The sequence below is a fragment of the Emys orbicularis genome, chromosome 4 (assembly GCF_028017835.1).
Source record: "Emys orbicularis isolate rEmyOrb1 chromosome 4, rEmyOrb1.hap1, whole genome shotgun sequence".
Classification (NCBI taxonomy): Eukaryota; Metazoa; Chordata; order Testudines; family Emydidae; genus Emys; species Emys orbicularis.
In genome coordinates this window covers 125,256,762-125,267,237 of record NC_088686.1, presented here as the reverse complement: position 1 = coordinate 125,267,237, position 10,476 = coordinate 125,256,762, and positions in this window count along the sequence as shown.

Here is a 10,476-nt window from a genome sequence, read left to right as displayed (position 1 = left end):
AAATAAAACACGCAAGCCTATGCCTAATACAGTTATAAAGCTGAATACAGATAAAATTTCACCCTCAGATATGTTTCAATAAGTTTCTTTCACAGACTGGATGCCTTCCTAGTCTGGGCACAATCCTTTCCCCTGGTGCAGCCCTTGTTCCAGCTCAGGTAGTAGCTAGTGGATTTCTCATGACTGCAGCCCCCTTTGTTTTGTTCCACCCACTTATATAGCTTTGGCACAAGGCGGGAATCTTTTGTCTCTCTGGGTCCCCACCCCCACCCCCTCTAAATGGAAAAGCACCAGGTTTAAGATGGATTCCAGTACCTGGTGACATGGTCACATTTCCCGAGACTCCAACCCTTCATTCCTCCCAGCCTGACTCACAGGAAGGCCTGCCTGCAAACAGAGCCATCCACAGTCAATTGTCCTGGCTGATGGGAGCCATCAAGATTCCAAACCACCATTAATGGCCCACACTTTGCATAATTACTATAGGCCCTCAGTTATATTTCATATTTCTAGTTTCAGATATAAAGAGTGGTACATTTATACAAATAGGATGACCACACTGAGTAGATTATAAGCTTTGTAATGATACCTTACAAGAGACCTTTTGCATGAAGCATATTTTAGTTACATTATATTCACACTCACCATCATATTTTCATAAAATCATACAGCGTGCAACCTCACAGCACCACAGCAGCATAGCTGAATTGCAATATTTCTGATTTAGGGCTTTCAGTTTTATGACAAAAACTTGAAAAGTTCAGTGGAAAGGATCTCCTTTCCAAACGCACACAAATATTCACTTAATGGAAACCCCATTTTCCATTGAAAAAAAAGTTTTGATGGAAAATTTTTGGCCAGCTCTTTTGTAAATGCTTTCGGGTCTGATCCCATGCCTTTGAAGTTAACAGGAATGTTTCCTTCACTTCAATGGGCGCAACAGCAGAGCCTTTGTGCCAAAGGACCTGAGTTAATTTCACCCTCTATCAACCCTAGGAAAATCAATTACACAGCTCTGGAAAATTCCATCCCAAAAACTAAAAGATCCAGAAAGTTAAAAGCATCTGGAAAAGGAGGGGTGGAATGGAGACACTAGAGCTCCTTGGTTGAGATTTTAAAAGCCAACGAGAAGGTTTTGCCCTTTTGAAATTCATGGGAGTTGTGTGGCTGAATCCTTCAGTCAGCTTTTGAAATCTCAACCCTTATCGTTGGGTGTTGCTAGTGCTCCAATAATAGCTGCATGAGAAGGACAAACTCATGGTAGGGACTCACAGGGGGTTGAGAAATAGGTAATGAAGATTTCTACTCAGCATGGCCCATGGGCTAATTTTGGGACCAGTGTTATTACTGATGGTTTAATCTGGGCCAATCACTCTTTTCTGCAGCATCTTTGCCATCATGGCAGCACCAGGAAGCATGGCCAACGGGTTGCTTGTGTTCGTGCCCCCAAACAGCGCTGGTGTAATCCAGCAAGGCCATTTCCCAGACTCCTGAGATGGTGCAATGTGGGCCTCAGCAGTTCAGGGTCATGAACCCTGGGAACCAACCTCTTGGGTCAATGTACTGCAGGAGTCCGGCTGGACAGGTCATGCAGCTGAGAAAAGTAGGGATGATGGAGAGATTCCTCAAAGTACAGCCTAAGACACTGGGGGTAAGTGTGATCTTTGCTCTCAGTGCATGAGAATGAGTCATCATATGATTCTATGATTTCAATGCAGAAGGGCCTACACAGGTGGATGAAGGCCTGAGCATGAGCAAACTCCAGACTCCACCCATTTCTTTTTTACTTTAAGCAACAGCTTTATGGGAAGGTTGCCAAGAAGCTGGTACCATTAGGTGACTTGGAACCTCAGGGACCCAGGGTGGATCTGACTTCTTCTTGAGACTTCATTGCTTTGAGGGGGGGGGGGGGGGGAGAGAAGAATCCACCCAGGGTTCCAAGGGCAGTGAATTCTCCTTGCCGCCCAAACAGGGATAAATAGGATTAATCAAGCAAAGGAGAAAAAGTAACTAAATGAATGGAACAGCCCCAAGGTGGCAGAGGCCATCTCGGAGAGAAAGGGACTGCAATTCAGCTCCTGTAAATCAGTGTAGTTTCATTGTGCTAATTCACAATGGCCGTGGATCTGGTCTAAGAAGAAGCAGTTCAAACCCAGAGTCCCTCTCCTAGTTACTGCAGTGCAGAGCTGATTCCCTTCAGCCCTGAACTACTAATGCAAACAACCAATGTGAAACTTCTAGGCATCAGTCTTGAGAGGTATAAGCCAATGGTTCTTCATTTATTTACAATTATGAAAATAAATAGGCATAAGAGTAAATAGATTAATAGGGTTTAAGGCCTGTAGGGATCACTGGGATCATTTAGTTTGACCACTTGTGTATCACACACCAGAGAACTTCCCTGAATTAATTCCTATTTGAATTCAAGCATATCTTTTAGCAATCCAGTCTTGATTTAAAAATTTCCAGTGATGGAGAATCCACCACAACCCTTGGTAAGTTGTTCCAATTGTTAGTTACATTCACTGTTAAACATTTGCACCTTATTTCCAGTCCAAATTTGTCTAACTTCAACTTCCAGTGAAGGATTTGCTAGACCTTTGTTGGCTAGATTGAAGAGCCTGTTACTAAATTTTATTTCCCCACAGAGGTACTTATAAATTGTGACCAAGTGAACCCTTAACCTTTTTTAGTTAAGATCACAAGAGTCATTAGAAAGTGACAGTATGGACTATAGTTTGGGCTCCTCTATCTCAAAAGATCCAAAATCTCTGCTGGTGTATATGTCACAGGCCCCTCCCTTTCAGTGGAGTTTTGTCCCCCAGCAGGGAATGTGCTTAACAGGATCAATGAAGGTAGAGGTGGTGATGCATGGGTTTCTTGTAGATAATTCTCTGTAGGGTTCCGTTTTTGAAGCTGATTGTGATGTCTAGGAAGTTGATGCTGGTGTGGGAGTGTTCCAGAGAGAGTTTAATAGACAGGTGAACATTAATGAAGTTATGGTAGAAATCTATGAAGGAGTTTAAGTCGTCTGTTCAGAGGATGAAAATATCATTGATGTATCTCAGTTATATCATTGGTTTTATGGTGCATTTGTCCAGAAATTCTTCTTCAAGGTGGCCCATGAAGAGGCTGGCATATTGGGGAGCCATCCTAATACCCATGGCTGTTACTGTGGTTTGACAAAATATTTGTAGTGGAATGTAAAAATATTATGGGTGAGGATGAAATAGATGAGTTTCGCGATGAGTTTGTGGTAGGTAGGTATCTGAGGGTTGTCCATTGTAAATATTTAAGGCAGGCAGCTTTGCTATCATTGTGAGGGATGTTGGTGTATTGGGAGTGTCAAGGATGGCATTCTGAGGTACTTTGTTGATGTGGCAGAGTTTGTGGATGAAGTCTGTTGTGTCCTGGAGGAAAATGGCCCTTTGTGTGGTGAGTGGTTTGAGGATGGTTTCTATGAGACCTTATATTCCTTCAGTAAGAGAGCTGTGGCCAGGTACAACAGGTCTGCTTGGCTTCCCTTGTTTGTGTATCTCTGAAAGCATGTAGAAGGTCCCTGGGGTAGGATTGTGGGGGAGGAGTCTACAGAGTTTTTCTCTTGGAGCTATTTGGGGAAAGATTTGAGGATATCCTTAAATTCCTGGGTAAATTGTGGTGTGAAGTCATCTTTGAGTATTGGTAATATGTGGTGTCGGAGAGTTGACTCATAGATTTTAAGGTCAGAAGGGTCCATTATCTCCTAGTCCAGGGGTGGGCAAACTACAGCCCACGTTCCGGCCGGGGAGCGGGGCCAGAGATTTCGCCGCACTCCGGTCAGCGCTCCGCCCGGGGCAGCGGGGCCAGGGATTTTGCCGCGCTCCGGTCCACGCTCTGGCTGGGGGAGCAGGGCCGGGGATTTCCCTGGGCTCGGCCCGGTGCTCCAGCCAGGGGAGCGGGGCCAGAGATTTTGCCACGCTCAGCCCAGCGCTCTGGACAGGGGAGCGGGGCTGGGGGTTTCCCCACGCTCCACCCGGTGCTCGGGCCAGGAGAGCAGGGCCAGGGATTTCGCCGCACTCCGGCCGCCGCTCCGGACAGGGGAGCAGGACAGGGGGCTTTACCCGCTCCGGCTGGGGGAGCGGGGCCAGAGAGGGCTGCTGAGTAGTTAGAATGAGGAGGAAAATTCTGTGTGCCTAGGAGGAGGGCAGAACCAGGACCGGATTTCTGCATCCCCAGAATTGGACTCCCCAATGCGTCACCTCACAGCAGCCCTGTGCAGTGTGTTACCTCTAGCTATCAAGAGCAATTAGCATCCTCTGTGGTTTTGTGCTCTTCAGCGTGGTGCTCTTGTTGACCATCCTGGAGTTCTCCATCGCTGTCTCAACCTCGTACTTTGCGTTGCAAGCCATCTGCTATACCCCCAGCACTGTGAGTCTTTCAGTTCTTATATGGGACCTGAGTCAGAGCATGCATTCAGAGGGCTGGGGACTCTGCGACACATCCCCTCCCCTGGGGCAAATAGTAAATAATAGGAGATATAGTCCTGCCAGTGAACACAGCCCATAGAGGGCAATGGAAGTATAAGGCACCCAAACTACAAATCCCATGAGGCACCATGATTCCATGTTGAATCAAAATATTTTGGCAGTTGATTGATTTTTGTTGACATTTATGGCAGAGGAAATTTGCCCATTTTTTGGCCCTTTTTAACTTGATTCCTAACCAGGCTGCTGGCACCACAATCCAAGTTACTGAATCTTTTTTTATGGGAGGGGGCGTAATCCCAGTTTTCACTGCCACCACATTGACCTTCATTGTCAGTGTTTTAATTTCTGTGAGGCTGCATTTTATCTCCCCGTGCCAGGTAGTGGGGGGGGGGGAGGGGAGGGAGACAGGAAACTGTAACTGGGCCAGAACCTGAACTGCAATCCCACCCTTTTGTGCCACTGAAAGTCACTGGATCTCTCAAGCAGAGAATTCCCTTGGCATGGAATTCCCCTTCTGGCACAGCCAGCTCTTACTTCCTTGGTGGAGGGGATGTATTGAGGCCATGGCTGGAGTCCTTTGTGCTTCAACAATAGCTGACTGGTGGACAACTCCCCAGCGTTTCTCAAATTGGGGGCCCTGACTCAAAAGGAGGGGTCACAAGGTTATTTTAGGGGGGTCGTGGTGTTGCTACCTTTACTTCTGCACTGTCTTCAGAGCTAGGCAGCGGCGACTATTGGCCGAGCGCCCAGGTCTGAAGGCAGCGCCCCACCAGCAGCAGCAGCACAGAAGTAAGGGTGGCAACACCATACCAGGCCATCCTTACTTCTGCACTGCTGCTGACAGCGGCACTGCCTTCAGAGCTGGGCTCCTGGCAAACAGCCACTTCCCTCCAGCTGCCCACCTCTGAAGGCAGTGCCACCACTAGCAGCAGCACAGAAGTAAGGGTAGCAGTACCGCAACCCCCGTACAATAACCTTGTGATCCCCTCACAAATCCTTTTTGGGTCAGGACCCCTATAATTAAAACACCGTGAAATTTCAGATTGAAATAACTGAAATCATGAAATTTACGACTTTTAAAATCCTATTACCATAAAATTGACCAAAATGGATGGTGAATTTGGTAGGGATAAAGTTTTCTCAAACTGTGTTGAAACGTGTATTACGTTTTTATGAAAAAACACTGTTTTCTCTAAATTTTCAACAGACAATTTTAATATTTTCAGCAACAATTCGAATACCAGAATATTTTGACAAAACCCAAAAGATTTCAATTTGGAGATGCTGCCATGGTGCCTCATGGGGCGTTGTAGTTTGAATGCCTTGTGTTGCCATTCTCTCATGTAGGCCAGGCTCTTTGGCCTGACTATATCTCCCATGATGCAATATTGTCTCTCCTCTTGGTGAGGAGAGATTGTTTCATCCTGGGAGTCCCTGGCCATGGTGCTTCATGGGAAACGTAGTCTAGCCTGTGAGCCTGACCCATAGCTAACAATGGGAACACCAGGCAACCAAACTACATATCCCATGAGGCACTGTGGCAGTATCGCCAAACTGAAATCCTTAGGTTTTCGGGCATTCACTTTTTGGATGAAAAATTTAATTTCCCCCGGAAACTGGATACTTTTGATGAAACGATTCATCGAGTTAGACAGAAAAGTTTGGGGGTTGGTGTTTTTCAAAAAAAAAAATCAGCTTTTTCACAGGAAATTTTCAAGCAGCCCTAGCAAGGAGCATAGAGGGACACTCTGTGGCGTATTAAGACCTACCACATTAACCCTTTAAGTGCATCACAACAAATCTGCTACAGTCAGGACCCAAGAGAACTTCTAGTTTCTGTATCCAAAATGTCATCATTATAACAAGAGACCAGGGTCCTATTCATGACAGCTGGTATCCATGCACCTCCACAGAGAAAATCCTACTGATAGTGGTTGGAGGTTGATAGGAGGTTGATAGTGATGATGGCATGGATTCACCCCCATCACCTTCCTCACCATTCCATGAACACATTTTTTAGCACTACCAGCATCATCTTCCTCATCCCTCTAGTTCTTATAACTGGGACAGGTGCACCCCGGTGTACGTCTCCTGTAGTTCTAGCCTTCCCATTGGCTCTTTCGGTCAGGTGCCCTTTTCTTTACCTGGGGGACTTTTTTAACTTTTTACAGGTAAAGCAAGCAGAGAACAGCTACAAAGAGGGATTTTACAGCTAACTGGCTGGCTGGGTGTCCATCAAAGGGAGCTACCCCACCTCCCCCTTTATTTATCACAGAGTACCTACAGGGAGAAGAGAAATCTGATAATTCCTGGCTCTTCAGTCTAGTCGACAAAGGTCTAACAAGATCCAGTGGCTGGAAGTTGAGGCTAGATAAAGTCAGACTAGAAATAAGGCACATTTTTTAACAGTGAGAGTAATTAAACATTGGAGCAGATTACCAAGGGTAGTGGTGTCTTCTTCCTCACTGGAAATTTTTAAATCAAGACTGGGTATTTCTCTCCAAGATCTGCTCTAGTTCAAACAGGAATTAACTCAGGGTAGTTGTATGGCCCGTGTTATAGTGGAGGTGAGACTAGATGATAACTGTGGTCCCTTCTGGCCTTGGAATCTGTGAATATGGAGATTAACCCTTTTAGATAAGCAGATAGGGCCAGATCCTCAGCTGGGATAAATCCCCACTGATCGGAACAGGGTCAGGGCACAACCACAAGTTTTTCCCACGGTGCGTACTGTCAATCAGCACTGATTATATGGGAGAGAGTCAAAGGACACCACGAGTAATGAACAAACTAACCTCAAACTAGAAATCTGAACAGAGGGCGTGGTATCATAAATATACTTGTAAATGCAGATCTGAGATAAAAATGTTGGTATTAATGTTAAGTTTTGGGGATAAGAATTTTGACATGGATATTAAACCTTATGATAATGCTACTTTTCAATTAATACCTGTAAACAGGTTTAAAGCTTATCACAGCAGAGAAACCATAAAAAAACCTGGTTTGCAGTGTGTGAATGGGGAAACTGAGGCACACCGCCTCATGGCCTTAATGGCTGAATGCCAAAAGAACTATAACAAACTGCCTTCAAGCTAGTCAGTGACTAACCCTCTTGCAGTAAACTAAGAAGGGAGGTATGACACTCTGTATCTCGGGGGATAGGCGTCGACACCGAAATGCCACCGACAAGTAGCGTCATCCAGAGGCGTCGCCGCCAAAATGCCGCCGATTTTTGGTGTCGACGCCTATTGACGTTGCCGCTTGTCGGCAGCATTTCGGCGGATGCTCGTCTGCCGCCATGGTCCTCCATGGCTAGTCATCTGGCGCCCACCAGATGAAAAAGGTTGGGGACCACTGATCTAACTTGTCTAAATAATTTTTAAGTTGTTCTTTCCCTATTATAGCCTCTGATGCGATCTCATTTTCACTGACATCCAATTGCTGATGTCCAATCACTACTAACTTTTTTTTGGTGAAAACTGAAACAAAAAAGTCATTTCCACATTTTCTGTTATTATTTTTCCCCACTCATTGAGTAACGGGCCAACCCTGTCCTTGGTTTTCCTCTTGCTTCTAATGTATTTTCAGAATGTTTTCTTGTTACCCTTTATGTCTCTAGCTATTTTAATTTCATTTTGTGCCTTGGCCTGTCTAATTTTGTCCCTACATTCTTGTGTTATTTGTTTATATTCAGCCTTTGTAATTTGACCTAGTTTCCACATTTTGTAGGACTTTTTTTTGAGTTTCGGATCATTGAAGATCTCCTGATTAAATTCATTTAGTCCTAGACATTTGCTTGCATGTGACAGATCCCTTCAGTTCATAGCACAGAAGCAGTGACCGTCTCTTTTCATGACAAGTGGCTAGTCAAAGTTTGGAGCCCTGTGGGTGTTCCAGTTGGGAGTAGAAATTGGTGCTAGCCAGGTGTTTATTTGATGCAGTTGTGTTTCTTTACAAGGAATGTTCAAAGTTCTGTGTTTCTGAATACAGAGGGAAGCAAATAGCAGGAAAGTTTATTTTGCTCACAGCACCAAGGACATGCTTTTAGCCTGCTCCCTGACCCAAACATCCCTTTCCCAGTGTCTTCAAGGGTCAGCCGTGAAGCTTTCAGCTGCTCCTTCAGGCTGTCTGCCTCTCTCTCAGGGTATGTCTACACTACAGCAGCACAGGTCTGACACCTCAGGACCATTGTGTGAATGCTTCCTATATCCACAGTAGGGGTTTTTCCATTGAGGTAGGTAATCCAGTTATCTGAGAAGCTAGGTCTTCTGTCAACCTAGCCACGTCTACACCGGAGGTTCGGGGGACCTAACTACAGTACTTAGCATGTGAAATTTTTCACAGCTCTGAGCGACATAGGTAGGTCATCCTAAGATTTAAGTGTAGACCAGGCCTCAGTCTGTTCTTGTCTGATCTCAGTTTCTGTGTGATCTTTCTCACTTGCACACACACACACACACATGCAAAAAACAATACTCAGCCAAAAGCTGCTGAGCGGCTTCACACACACCTTTTGTCTTAGGTGGGGCTTAGAGTTATGTTAACTGAAAGGTTACCTAAAAATGTGTTTAGGGCCTGACCCAGAGCCCATTAAAGTTGATGGAAGGACTCCTTTTGACTACAGGGCCTCATGACTAAGATTTTCAAAGGTGAGTAGTGATTTGGGGTACCCAACTTGAGACACCTCGCAAGGCCCTGATTTTCAAAAGGTGAGTCCTCAGCACTTTCTGATCAGGCCCCTTTAAGGGATCACAAGCTGGATACCCCAAAACCACTACTCAGCTTGGCCCAACCTCCTTATTCCCATATTCACACCCCCACCATGGACCCACACGATGGCAGGAGAAGGGTTCCTTTCCAACCATCAGTGTTTGTTAACAAGAGAGGGGCTAACAAGCAATACTGTAAAAGGGAAGTGTGGTTCATAAGGAATCAAAGCCTTCACTCTAATACTCTTTTGATACTGTTCAAGCCAGACACCGCATTGTGTTGCAGCGCTGACCGGAAGCTGAAAGCCAAGATGTGGTTGTGCTTGAATTTGTTACAGTTACACCCCTGAAGGCTTTGGCCCATGCAGATTGACATTGAGTTCTCATTACACTGATGCTGAAAACTGATGCTGAACTGTGCACCAGAGACTGAATTAGACAAATAATGGATTTTTTTCGGTTCTCTGGCAATTCTGAAAAATTGAAACATTTGTTCTGAGCCAAACCAAAACTGAAATTTTTCTATATTGCCGATTTAGAAAATAGTCAAAAAAAATTTCTAGTAAAAAGAAATGGTTTGTTTGAACAGAAATGAAATATTTTGTTTCTTTTAAGCAGTTTTATTCCTTTTTAATTGTATTTAATAAATATGAAGGAAATTTCAAAACAAAAAGTTGGGTAAAACCAAAAAATTGAAAAGTTACCTTTTTGGACTGTTTTTGTTTCATTGTTGTTTGTGGGTGTGGGGTCTGTTTTGTTTGTTTGTACACGAACAATTCAGCAAGACTGACATGAATCTGTGAAAATTTTTGATGTCTCTGAATCTGCATTTTTTGCCAATAAACATTTTGGCTGAAAGATTTTGCTCAGCTCTAACTGGACACAGGATTGCCATTCTCAACCATTCAAAAATTGACATTCAGGTCCCCCAAAATCATGAGACTTAAAATAATGGCTTCTTTTCACTGATCTTTGGTTTCTGAGCCATTAGGGGTCGTGGTTTTTAGCTTTTCTATGCACACACAAGGGCTAGAAACCTACTATTTAAAAAAAAGAAAGCTAAGATTCTCTCACAATCATGGGACTTCAGGAGCTGAGACTTTAAGAGAAGCATGGAATATTGCATGACTCACAGTACAAACATCAGAGTTTGTAGTGAAGAGACTCTATCTTCTTTATTCCAAGATGTCAAGGCTGATTCCCCACTCTGGCACTTTGAGTGCAGAAGGTGGGGGCCCGCAAGGACTCTAAAAATGATACTGGCCACTCCAGGCTTGTATTAAACTCCCAAAGTTACAGCT